Source organism: Mus musculus, chromosome 7, assembly GCF_000001635.26.
Source record: "Mus musculus strain C57BL/6J chromosome 7, GRCm38.p6 C57BL/6J".
In the NCBI taxonomy this organism is placed as follows: domain Eukaryota; kingdom Metazoa; phylum Chordata; class Mammalia; order Rodentia; family Muridae; genus Mus; species Mus musculus.
In genome coordinates this window covers 31,078,027-31,090,918 of record NC_000073.6, presented here as the reverse complement: position 1 = coordinate 31,090,918, position 12,892 = coordinate 31,078,027, and positions in this window count along the sequence as shown.

Below are 12,892 nucleotides of genomic sequence, written 5' to 3'. Positions count from 1 at the left end.
AGAGACCCTCCCCTAAGCTGTCAGTCACCCTCACCCCTGCCCTGCTGCTGCTGATGTTAGAGAAGAGGTAGAAATACACGCTGTGGGGCTGCCCTGGTGTCCTTCTGGGTTGATGTTAGCCAGCCCTAGAAAGCCTGACAGCCCCAGAACTTAGTTATTTGTCTACCTTGTGGTAAGACACTAGGACCAAAGCAACTTATGAAAAAAAATGTTTAATCCATGACCCACAGTTCCAGGTTAGAGTTCTTGACCATCATGGTGGGAAGCGTGGCAGCGGGCAGGTAGGCAGGCAGGCATGGCACTGGAGCAGAAGGTGAGAGCTTACATCCTGATCCAAAAGTAGGAAGCAGAGAGAGCTAACTGGAAAAGGCATGGTGTGTTTTTCTTTTCTTTTTTGAGATTTATTTTATTTTTATGTGGTGTGTGTGTGTGTGTGTGTGTGTGTGTGTGTGTGTGTGTGTGTGTGCATATGAGTGCAGTGCCTAAAATGGTCAAAAGAGGGCATTGGATCCATTGGAGTTAAAGTTGCAGGCAGTCATTCACCGCCCAACTTGGGTGTTGGGAACAAATTCTGGTTCTTTGCAAAAAGCAATGCATGCTCTTAACTGCGGAGTTATCTTTCCAGCCCCTTCCTTTCCTTTGAGTCTCACTGCATGGCATAAGCATGCGCCATCACAATTGGGGGGGGGGTGGCAAGATACTAGGGATGAGATCTGAGACCTTGTGGGCAACTAGGCCAGCAAGAGCTTTACCACGGAACTACGCTCCCAACCAAAAGCTTTCTTGACAAGATTTCTGTTTCCTTCCTAACACACATAAGCAAAGCCAGTCTAAAGAAGGCAGGGTCACAGCCCAAAGGCTCTAGGGGAGTGTGGTGGTTTGAACGAAAAGTCCCTAATTCTTGGGCATCGGAATGCTTGGTCCCCAGTTGACAGTTTGGGTAGATTTAGGAGAGGTGACCTTGCTGGAGGAAGTATGTCACTGTAGGGCAGGCTTTGAGGTTTCAAAAACCTTGCCCTGTTTCCTGTATGTGACCTGTTTCCTGTTTTCAGTGTGAGCAGTGAAATCTCAGTGGCTGCTATTCTGATCCCTGTTGTCACTCTGTCTGCAACATTAAGGGCCCTAACCCTTTAGAACCCAGAGGCCCAAATTAACCCTGTCTTCTACAAATTGCCTTGGTCATGGTGTTTTATCACAGCTTAGAAAGGTAACTAAGGCAGGGAGTGTCGGGCCTGTCCCAGGAGTCTGATAAGGGCACAGCCCTATCCTCTACATTCTATTGGTGGCTGTGGAGGGACGAATAGGTTTGGTCCCTATAAATTTATATATTTGAATGCTTGGCCATAGGGAGTGGCCTTGTTGGAGGAGGTGTGACCTGTCGTAGGAAGTGTGTCACTGTGGGGGGTGGGTTTAGAAGTCTCCTATGCTCAAGCTAATCCCAGTGTGGGACACAGTCTCCCTCTGCTGCCTGCAGATCATGGGGTAGAATGCTCAGCTACCCCTCCAGCACCTCGTCTGCCTGTGTGCTGCCATGCTTCCCGTCATGATGATAAGAGAATAAACCTCCATTTCCATCATAAACCAGCCCCAATTAAATGTTTTCCTTGATAAGATTTGTCTTGGTCCTGGTGTCTCTTCCCAGCAATAAAACCCTAACTAAGAGAGTGGCCTTGATATGTTCACCTCGGTGCCTTGAGGAGAGTGTTGCAGACTGACACTGGCTTTTTAGTCCTCTGTGACTATTGTCATGCCATATCTGCCATGAAATATGATACCTATGTTCATGCCCAGTTTTGCCTGGGTAGGGACATGGGAGATGCCCTCTGCTCCCATACGGGCTATCTCTATCATGTACATCTCCAATACCCCCAGCTTCACAAGCCAGTTGCTTGCACAGCCTAATCCTCTGAGCTCCACAATGGGGAGGATGTGTATCACTGCCTCCCTACCCAGGCTTGCCATTGAGCTGGCTGGTACATCGGTCCACACGGCAACCTGTATCTATGACCTCTGTGTGCATCCCACTGTTGGGGGTTGGTGTGCTGGTAGAGATTCTGGGCATGCCCAGTGGGGCCAGTGCACAGCCTCAGCATGCAGCCTAGGAGACACCTGACAGCTTGTGGCAAGCGGTACCTGCTCTGGATTCCACCATGCCTATTGTCTCCTTCTACCTGTCAGAGGGGTTGACACCTCTCATGGATGGGGGTGGGATTTCAGCCCTGGTTCCTTCAAGGGCTCCAACTGTACCATCGGCTGCCTTGGTGGCTCTGGATTGCTTCCCATCCTGTTGGCTCCTCCTTCAAACAAACTCTCCCAGAACATGCTTGGCAGAGCCTCAGTTTCTCCCCAGCAAGAGAAAGAGTCCTGAGGAACTCCAAACGTCAGTTCACTGTACCCGGGCTGTTTTGATTGGTTCCTTCTTGAATTTGTCCTGTGGCCTGGGAACAAGAGACTCCAATTGGTATCTGCCTGCACCAGTCTTGGCCTCTGGGGAGATAGCCTGACAGAGGTTGGGATGAGGTTAGTGGTGGCAATAGGTACTGGCCAGTATCCAAAGGACAAATGTCCACTTTCCCTGTTCTTGTCTTGCTGCCAGGCCATCTTTGTCAGAGCATTAAGCAGTCTCAGCAGTCATTGTGACCACAATGTCCAGCTCCAAGGATTAAAGCTAGGGCTGTGTGCATGTAAAACAAGACCTCTACGACTGAACTATGCTCCAACCCCTCACTGGAGAATTGTAGGCAGGGGTGCTACCACTGAGCCATGCCCCCAGACCCTCACTGGGAGATTCTAGGCAGGGCTCTGCCACTGAGCCAGGCCCCCCAGCCCCTCACTGGGGGATTCTAGGCTTTCTACTAAGCTACTTCTCTAGCCCTTTTTGTGTTTTCTATTTTGAGACCATCTTTGCTGATTTGTTCCTGCTGGTTGTGAACTTCCCATGTTCTCTCCTCAGCCTCTGGTGTAGCTGAGACTGCACGTCCACACTGCCAGGATTGGCTATGCTATTATTGTCTCTTTGGTCCCAAACTATGCAGCCCAAGCTTACGTTGATCTTATATCCTCCTGCCTCAGCGTATCCCAAGTCCTGGGACTGTGGTTCGTTCTATTCTAGCTCAAATAAGGAATGCCTCTACTTGCCTGTGTAAGCACTGAGGAACACAGATCCCAAAGCCAGGCTGCCTTAGTGAGAACAAGCCCCACCGCTTTCTGTGTGCACTTGAGAAGCTTGCTTCATACTGCCTGCCCTTTTTCCATTAAAGAAGTGGAGGAAGAGGATGTCACACCCACCTGTGAAATTGTGAAGGCTCCAGGTACCATAGAGAATGTGGGACAAGGGCTCATTGTTGGTGTGAATGACACTCTCAGATGACAAGATACCAAAACACAGGACAGGCAGCAGGTAAAAGCCTGTCTGAAATGCTCCCTTCTGTCACCTCGAGAAGGGGACAGGAAGTACACCACTACCCACAACTGGATCCTGCCACAATGAAGCATGGGTGACTCTTTAAATCAAGTGGAAGTGTAGGGGGTGGGGGGAGGGGTGAAGGCCTGTCAGCCTAGTATTTGGAAGTTGGAGAAAGGAGCTGAGTTTAGGCTACATAGCCCTCAAGGAAACATCAAACCTGAGCATGAAATAATTTCGGAGAGCATGTGGTTTCTCAGCTCCTGAGGCCACAGGGCTGCCCTGACTACTGGATCCAGTGGCCAGAGTGTCACATAGTGCAAACTGGGAGACCTGCCCAGGTCGCTGAGGTGAGATTTGAAGTCAAACAGATGGACTGTAGAACCTATGGATGGGTACTCACACTGAGACAGGTTAAAAACTGTTTGGGACTTGGGCCTGAGGTTCTTAACTATTTCTGACAAGGCAAAGAGTCCTGCAGTGAGAGCCAGGACACAGGCAAGCAAGCAGGCCAGAGGCGGCCCTGCTAAGGAGACCCTGTGATCTCCCAGCTGCTGGCAGGACATGTGGAGTCTTCCAGAAACAGGCCCCACACGATGCAGCCCTACAGAGTTCCTGTCTGTCTGTCTGTCTCCTTCAATTGTGACATTAGGTGCAGCATTGCTCATTTACTTTTACAGCACTGAGGACTAAATCCATACCTCCTGCATGTTAGGTGAGAGAGTTACTGCTGAGAGAGCCGCACCTGCAGCCCTGAAGAGTTCTAACAAATAGCTTTGGACCCTTTGTCAGAGCCCCTGGCACAAGAACCGTGGGGCCATCAGCACCACTGTACTCATTACCATGATAACAACTAACACCACCACCAAAAACAACCCTCACCCCTATCACCACCATCACTGACATCACTATCATAATCACCACCACCACCAACACCTCTACCATAGCCTCCTCCAATGCCTCCACTGTCATCATCACCCTCACCATGGCCACCACATCTTCACACCAGTCCCTCTGCTGCCCTCAGCCCTTTCAACTCCTCTCTGCTCCTGTGGTCCTCTTCTGGTTGGAACCGCCTCCAGCAGAGCCTGCTCACAGAGTCACATAGCCCCAGCTGCCTTCCTCTAGAGCCAACCTGTTTTTCCCACGGCCATTGCTCTGGGACTTGTGTTCTGGCTTCGGTGAACCTTTGATAGGTGCCTGGCACCATATCAGGATAGCCGTCAGTGTGACTTGCGTTTCGTCTAAGTGGCTCGGTCTAGCATGGCTGCCCCATGGGAATGAGTCTACATTCCCACTGACACCTTCTGGCGGTGTGTGAGCCACTCCACTGCTGTGGGCCTTCTGCCTGTACTTACTACAGCATCTGTCCTCTAGCAGACCAGGATAGAGGTGTGGAACTCTTAAGGCCACACACCCTCTCCTGGCACCTGTCATACAACCAGGTGCTCCAACCTCACCATAGTGGTGGGAGGACACTTGAATCCTGGGCCCCTACAAAACTGTCTTTGTCTCATGGGTCCTCTTGCTTGCTGGGCTTTAAGGGAGAGCATGGCAAACACTCCACAGTGTTCAGTGTTGATGGAACCCCGTCTGTCTGTAGAGAGAAGGAACCCTGACCTCACTGAAGCAAGCATCACGGTGCTCAGAGACTCGCCTGCTGACTTAAGCCCAAATCATGCAATGGCTCAGACTCCTGGAAAACCATACATTATACCTCCGAGTGAAAAGCCTCCTAGTGAAAATGCAAAGATTGAGGGTCCACAGAACCCCTTGTATACCAGTTTGGTTGACCAGAGGTACAAGTAACTGTAAACATCATTAAAACAAAACCAAAGGAGTCAAAATTTTAGATTCGGTAGCTGAAAATTGCAGTTCGGGAACCAGGCATGGTTTGATCAAGGTACTAACTTGGTTTCTCAGCTTTTCTCTTGGTCTGTGGCCTTCTGTAATATTAGATCCATGCTCTGGTTGGTAGACAGTGTCTTCCTCTCCCTCAAACCAGAATTTCTTGTTACAATCTTCAAAGAATGTAAACACCCCAGTACTCCTCACTGAGACCTGGGACTTTTGTCCAGGACCCACAGGGCTGGCTGTTTTCCTCCCTGCAGGGCCCTGCCCACAAGGGTTTCTTTGTTGACTGTTGAAAACCCCTACAGCCCCACCCCTCCCACTCCACCCCCTTCCAGGAAGGGAACCAGCTTCCAGAATTAGTCACGCTGTCTGTGTCCCACACAACAGCCCCATTGAAGCCAAAGGGCAGCCTTGCGGGAACTAGCTATTATTATCCCGGATGCACAGAAGGGGAAACTGAGGACCAGGGTGAGAAAGTGTCAGAGATGCCTGGCTATGAGTCCCTTCCTTCCCTCTCCACCTTACTTACCAGACTTCCTGTGTTCTCTCTGAGGTGCCTGACTTCAGGAAGATGGAGGCTTGAGTTACATGCTGTGGGTCTGGACCATAGTAATTCTTAAGTGTGGCTCTCGGGTGCCTAGGAAATAATTTCTGAGCCTTCTCAAACACCTATGCTTCCTATGGGGCAGGTGGCAGCTCATGAGACAGCCAAACCCTGCCTCAGCCCCTTCTAGAAGGAAAAGAGACACAGACAACAGTCAGATACTAAACTGTGTGCCCGGAAGTGATGTCTTAAGCAGGAACATGGTTTTAAAGGCCGGCGAGAGATGGCTCCATTATGGGAATCTAAACATGAGTTCTGTCTACAGCACTCATGTTTAGACAAACAAACAGGGGCTGGAGAGATGGTTCAGCGGTTAGGAGCACTGACTGCTCTTTCAGAGGTCCTGAGTTCAATTCTCAGCAACCACATGGTGGCTCACAGTCATCTCTGACTCCAGCTCTAGAGGATCTCAAGCCTTCATAGGGTCTCTGTGAGCAACGTACACACGCATAGTGCACAGGCATATTTGCAAGCAAAATATACACACGCATACACAAAGGGAAAAAAATCTCAAAGAAAACTTAAAACAACAATAGCAACAAAATAAAATAAATTAAAAAAAAAAAAGCTAGACGAGGCGTTACGGTCTAGGTATCTTGATTTGTTTTTCTCCAGCAGTTAAAGAGTTAAAAGAAATGAAAAATCTCATGCTCCAGAGTCAGAGTCAGCGACAGACAGATCTCCAGCCCCGCAGAGTAGCAGAGTCAGCAGTTGAAGAAAGGCTCTTACTGGGTGTGCGGAAACACCAGTGCAGCAGGAGCGCAGAGTAAAGGGCCCTCTGCAAAGCCTCTCTTTTAAGCCTCGGACTTTTTAAGTCTGAAGCGTCTTCCTCCCTTGATTTAGTTAGTGCCAGTGGGTTTGAAGAAAGACAGGCTGGCTGATTTGGTGCAACTCTTGTGTAAACTCTCCTGATCTGGCCTTGAACTTGTTGAGCCAGTCCATCCTACTGGCAGGAGGAAAAAGCCCCGCCAGACTTTTGTTTTAGAGGCCATCTTTAGTCTAGGGTCTGGAGGAAGGCAAGGAAGGCAGCCATCTTGGAGGTTCATCATCTTCCTTAGCTAGCTCCTCTCCTTATCTGTCTGCCTCCCGGGGAGTCTGCCTCCCGGGGAGTCTCAGTGAGCACCTACGGTCTGAGCCGGGAGAGAAGAAACGAGACAAGAACATCCCTTGGAGGTCACTGGCCAGCAAGTCCAGCAGAATTTGTGGGCTTACGATACAAAGTTAAGTTTCTGATGAAGACAACCAGTGTTAGACAACCTCTAACACACACACACACACACACACACACACACACACACACTGTGATTGATCAAGTGGCCTCACTGGGAAGGTGGTACCTGAGTGGAGTCCAGGAGATGAAAATGAAGGAGGGATAGAATGAAAGATGCTTCCCTGACAGACCCGCAAAGGGCAGGGGACCTGGCTGAGTGGCTGGTCAGGTGTGAGGAGGAACAGGGGAACACCAGGGACGGGCTGGAGTACCGGACCTGAGTTGGTTGGTGGAGATCACGGGTCCAGAGGTGACAAGGGACTAAATGCGGGACTTGTACATGGCCACACTAAAGCCTCAGCTTTTAGCTGGAAGGCAGTGCCTTTGGGGCAGGCCCGTGGGACCTGACTCAGCAGTACAGGTTTCTTCTGGTAGTAGCTGAGGATAGAGTACTCGGGCTACAGACAGGAGCAGGGTGCCAGGCAAAGGCTGTCGTGCCACCGGGGTTGGGGGTGGGGTAAGACGCTGGGTCTTGGTGACAACCTCTGTTGTTGGTGCTGGAGGCAGGAGCCTGCTTCCAAAACACTCCCCCTCTGACCCAGCTGTCTGGGGGGATGGCACTCAGGGCTAAATGGCACTCTGTTGTCCTCTGTCATCTCACTGCTTAAACAGAAGACCTGGGTCTTCCCCTCCCTTCACAGTGGGACTTGGCCCTAAGTGACAAGTCGCTGAGCCAGTCACAGCTAGCCCCAGAGCCACAGTGACTGGGACAATCCTTTGAAAATGCCAAGATAGTCAACAACAACAGGGTGTGCCTCGCTCTGGCTTGCTCAGAGCTCAGGATTAGCCTCTGAGGTCAGTACAGGAGGCCCGGAGTGACTGAGGGTGCTGAGGTGGGACCCAGGCTGCCAAGAGGCAGCACCAGCCAAGCCTCATGAGCTGCACGCTCAATGTTCCCGCAGCCTCAGGCTCTGGCCACATATGCAAGAGGTTAAGTCAGGACAGGGAGAGTTTGTAGCCAGGGGTCACTGGCTGGGAACTGATCCCTGAGCAGACTATGAGACACAGTGGGAGAGCAGGAGAGAACAAAGGCTTTTATCGAGGGGAAAATCAATACATAAGATATTTAATATAAAGAAGTATATTTAATATATAGATCACACATAAATATGATTTCTTATTCTCGATTAAACTCGTTTTAACTTTTAGGTTATTCTAGTCTTCTTTTAAAATACATTTACATTACTTAGTGTGTTTGTGTGTGTGTGTGTGTGTGTGTGTGTGTGTGTGTGCATGCACACTGTGGAAATCAGAGGGCAACTTGTAGTAGTTACTTCTTTCTTTCCACCATGGGGGGCTGGGGATTGAACTCTGGTCTCCAGGCTTGGCAGCAATCACCCTTTCCCCAGGGAACCACCTCACTGGCCCAGGTTACTCCAGCCTAAATGTCTTTGTTCCCACACAGTGTGTTAAAGATGGGCCTTCTCCTCTCCCTCCCCTTCTTCTTCCTCCTCTACCTCCTCCTCATCTTCCTCCTCTTCCAGAAGACTCTCCTGATGAGGACACTGCCTCTGCAACAGAGAACAGCTGGGGCAGCTGCTGCATGCCCTTGTGCCTACCTAACAGAATGCAGTTAAGACATCCAGGCCACACCACTTTGGAAAGCTTCCCCCCCCCCCACCCCACCCCCACCTTGTTGCTTAAACAGTGCAATGCCATCAAACTGAAGATTCTTGTTTTTATACCCTCCCTTGGGAGACAAGTTACGTTGAAGTTTGCTCTGTAGATCAGGCTAACCTCAAACTCAAGGAGATCCACTAGCCTCTGCCTCCTGAGCGCTGGCAGGGCGGCCCCAGTTTCCTAAATGCTTGCCTTTCTGCACTGTGGTTTTGGGTAATGGCTGGTGTGAGAGGTGTTCATCAGAAACCTAGAATTCTATAATTCACCACGTACTGCTTTTCTCTGCCTACACCTAGCAATGGCCAACCGAAGGCTAAAGAGAGAAATCTCTGGTTCCCTTCCCCACCTCGCTCTCTAACTATCCCCAGCCTATAAGTGGGTGGCAGGCTTTGTTTTTTATTACCAGAGACCCTCTCCCAGGTGCCCCCCTATAAACTCTTTGCTGTAGTTACTGTTCCTCCCTTTGTCTGTCTGTCCTTGTTGCCTTTATGGAAAGATTTGATTGTGTGTGTTTATATATTTGTGTGGGTGTAGAGTACACCTTGAAATCTGTTCTCATCTTTCACCATGTGGAGCCTAGGATTTGAACTCAGGTCATTGGGCTTGGCAGCAAACACCTCTACTCGCGGAACTACCTTGCCTACGCTGTTCGATTTGGGGGTGGGGGGTGGGAAGGGGCATGGTCTCACTATGTAGCACAGGCCTGTCTTGAACTCTCCATCTTTCTGTCTCAGCCTCCCCAGAACTGAGATGATAGCCTATGCAGACCATGTCCAGCCCCAGGCATTTTTGTCAGTTAACTTTCCAAGGCCTTTGGGGGTGGGGAGGAAACCCTTATTATTTCCTTTTTTCCTTTGCACTGTGAGCAGACATGTCCTGTTTTCCAGGGCTCCAGTGACATCCTGTGGGGGTTCTGGCTACACAGACATCCCTGAAGATGTACCTGGGGGGGGGAGGGAGGAAGAGGAAGAGGAGGAGGAGGAGAGAAAGCCGCCTCTCTGGCAGTGGGGGTCTGCAGGCAGCTGCATGGAAGAAAAGGGGGAAGCTTCAGAGAAAGGTGAAGAAACCCAAAGTGCCAGGGAAAGACAGCAGGCTTAGAATTTGTGACGGGTATATGAAAGAAAAAGATTGTAAATAAAGAAAAAGGCATGGTTTTGTTTGGTTGGTTTGTTTTTGTTTTGTTTTGTTTTGTTTTGTTTTGTTTTGTTTCTTGTAACTTAGAAAAACTGTCAGGCTGCAGTGTTCACAATGAACCCTTTCAGGCATCCCTACTGAGGAGGGAGTTCTGTGAAGGATAAGCACATCATCGCCTTAAGGGGATAATTATTCCTCCATCTCCTTAGCAGGGCTTTAGTGAATCCACTTTCGAGGGATGATCCAGCCAGGTGATTGACAGGCCCAGCTGGATTAACTCTTAAGGGAGCTGTCCTAGTTAATTTTAACTGTCAACTCAACTGTAGCCTAAAGTCACTGGAAAGTGGCGTCCCAGTTGAGGAATTGCCTAGATCAGATTGGCCTGTGGGCATGTCTGTGGGGGAATTGTCTTGTTTGTTTAATGATGCAGGAGGGTCCACTGTGGGTGACACCATTCCCTAGGCAGCTGATCCTTGGTTGTATAGGAGAGCTAGCAAAGCCTGAGACTGCGGGCGAGTCAAGCAAGCAGCATTCCTCTGTGGTTTCTGCTTCAAGTTCCTGCTTTGATGTCCCTCAATGCTGGACTGTAAGCTGAAATAACCTGTTTCCTCCCCTAAGTAGCTTTTGGTCAGAGAGACAGAGTAACAGCAGCAAAAGCAAGCTGGAGCCAAGCAGGGATGGCACACACCTTCAGTACCAGCACTCAGGAGGCAGGCAGGAGGATCTCTGAGTTCGATGCCAGCCTGGTCTATAGAGTGAGTTCCAGGACAACCAGAGCTACGAAGTGGGGGTAGGTGGGGTGGGTGAAAGGAAGAAAGAAAGATGTAAGCCAGGGTAGGAGGAGACAATGATGTGTAATGTTCTAATCTTTGGAGCAGATCAGAATGTCATGTCTCTACCCAAGACTACAGGTAGATTCCATTCTTTTGACCAGGAGGACCCAGGCTTGGAATGAGAGCCTATGACCCATCCCCTGTGACCTCTAAGGCCAGTTCACTGATACCTGTAGCTTTGACTCTACTTTCATTGCATTCCTGAAAGTGTTGTGATGCTGAGACCAAACGGGTGGTTGATTTTTTTTCCCCTGTTAAGTTAGAATTCCCACAGTATTGAGAAATCAGAGCCTGTTCCAGGCTACAAAGGTTGCTCTGGGCCAGATGACCTCAAAAAGGCAACAGGAGGTTGTTGAGCAGATGACAGCACTAGGAGCCCTTCCTGCTCTTGCAGAGGACCTGAGTTCTTTCCCATTACCCACGGTGGGCAGGTCACAAAAGCCTGAAACTCCAGCTTCAGGGGATCCAATGCCCTCTTCTGGCTTCTGAGGACACTGTGAGCATGCACGCATGCACGTACGCACGCGCGCAGATAAATAAAAATGAAAAAAAAAACATAAAGGAAAGATACTTCCAATAACCTTGTCATCTATATTAATGTATGTTGTTATAGAATATATTGTACATATAATCACCCCTCTACACCTGTCTGTTCTGTGTGGGAGGAATCCATCAACTGTAACAAGTACTCTGGGGGAAAAATGTGTTCTCTGGAGGATGTCTGACCTTCTGACCTTGCAACATGGTATCTGCTACAAATGTGTAGGGCGGCTCTTGTCTTGTGCAGACAAGAGTCTTGGGCAGACACAACTGCCAGGACAACTCTGTATTGTTGAATACAGAGTAACAACTCTACCTAACATTTCCACTGTACTGAGTGTTACAAGTACTGTGTAGGTGATTTTAAATCCATAGCAGACATGGCTAGGTTCTGGGCAAACACTATAGCATTGCAAATAAAGGACTTGAATAGCCAAGCATTCAAGGCATCCTGGCAATATGTGTAGACACTGAACAATGACTGTACGCTCATTTTAGTTTACTATTTTATTTTATCTAATATTTTAAACAATTGAGATAGGATCTTGCAACATATCCTGGGCTAACCTATGACTTGCTTTGTAGCCCAGGCTGGACTCATACTCAAACTCTTTTGGCTTCAGCCTTCCAAATATTAGGGTTACAGGTATGTACCAGACTGCCCTACCACCTCAACAGTTTCAACCAAACTTTTAAAACATACTTAAAATTTATTTTAAATTGTGTGTCTTTGAGAGGGTATGCTGTATGTGTGTGCAGGTGCACTCAGAGGCCAGAGGCATCGGATCTCTGGGAGCTGGAGTTACAAGCAGTTGTGGCGCTGAGGGTTCCTGGAACACAACTCACGTCCTCTTCAAGAGCAGCTTGCACTCCTAACTGTGGAGCCCTCTCTCCAGCCCCCTCACGTAAGCTTTTTAAGAAACAGCACATTTCTCAGTAGGTAAAATGTCAAAGTACAAGTGGGATTACCGATCTCTCCTCTGTCTTCTTCCATATGGGTGTGACTCTCTGGGGATATTTTATCCCTATACAAGTACATACACACACACACACACACACACACACACACACACACACACACTCCACTCCACACCACACCACACACAGACACTGTCTCTCTGCCACAGTGGTATCACCCCCCTCCACACATACACCTCACACACCTCACTTTGGTCCCTTATCAAGGAGACTGAAGACTGCTTACATCTAACCACAGGGTGCCACTTATCTTAGACAAGATAGTCATTCTCACACTCATCCTGCCTCACAATCTGCTCGCGATTCTCACCTGGTCCCTCTAGCATCTGGGTGCACACCCAGGAGGGATGAAGGACAGAAACCCAAGCTTTCCCACTCCCACCCCACCTAGCTCCTGCTCTCTGATGCATGTAGTTCTATGATGTCCAGCAGAGGGAGACACTCTCCTACTCTTAGGACCACCAAGGGTTTTAGATGTTTTCCCCAGAGGCAGTCGAGCTTCTGGAAGATGTGGCTAGGTACAAAGATGCCCTAAGGGGACCTGGAAGTCTCTTCCCTCCATCCCAGGCCAGACCACTGCCAGGCCTGTCCTTCCTCTGTTTGTATCTCTAGCTGTGCTTCTTGCTTTGGTACTGCCCTGAGGGAGGGCTCCGCTC